The sequence below is a fragment of the Myotis davidii genome, unplaced genomic scaffold, assembly GCF_000327345.1.
Source record: "Myotis davidii unplaced genomic scaffold, ASM32734v1 scaffold609, whole genome shotgun sequence".
Lineage (NCBI taxonomy): Eukaryota > Metazoa > Chordata > Mammalia > Chiroptera > Vespertilionidae > Myotis > Myotis davidii.
Genome location: NW_006300164.1, coordinates 3,160,962 through 3,161,258, shown reverse-complemented (window position 1 = coordinate 3,161,258; position 297 = coordinate 3,160,962). Strand labels below are relative to the sequence as shown.

The 297-nt window shown below is 67.7% G+C and overlaps 1 protein-coding gene across 1 annotated transcript in view; it reads right to left on the bottom strand.

Annotated features, from left to right (window-relative positions):
• TMEM8C (transmembrane protein 8C) overlaps nucleotides 1-297 on the bottom strand; it is a 38,363-nt gene that overhangs the window by 34,769 nt on the left and 3,297 nt on the right. The window lies entirely within an intron of this gene.

The following is a 297-nucleotide window of genomic DNA, read 5'->3' as shown; positions in this document are numbered from 1 at the left end:
ACCCTGGTACCCGCACAGGAGTCCCACGTCCACCACGTGCCCCGTGTCTCATCTCGAATAGACGTCGCGGCTCTCACCCGAGCCGGGTCCCAGAGGAGCCACTGGACGGGCTCAGCCGGAGGCCGAGGAAGCCCGAGCCCAGAGCATGCCTAGTGCTCGCCAGACGCGCCTCAGCCTCTCTGGGACTCAGGTTTTTTATCTGCCCAATAAGCGGTCACAGCCCCAGGCTCACAGGGCACGTCCCCGCCTGGACGCTGGCTCCGGCCGCATCCCTGTCGCGGAGGCCTCCCCCACCCA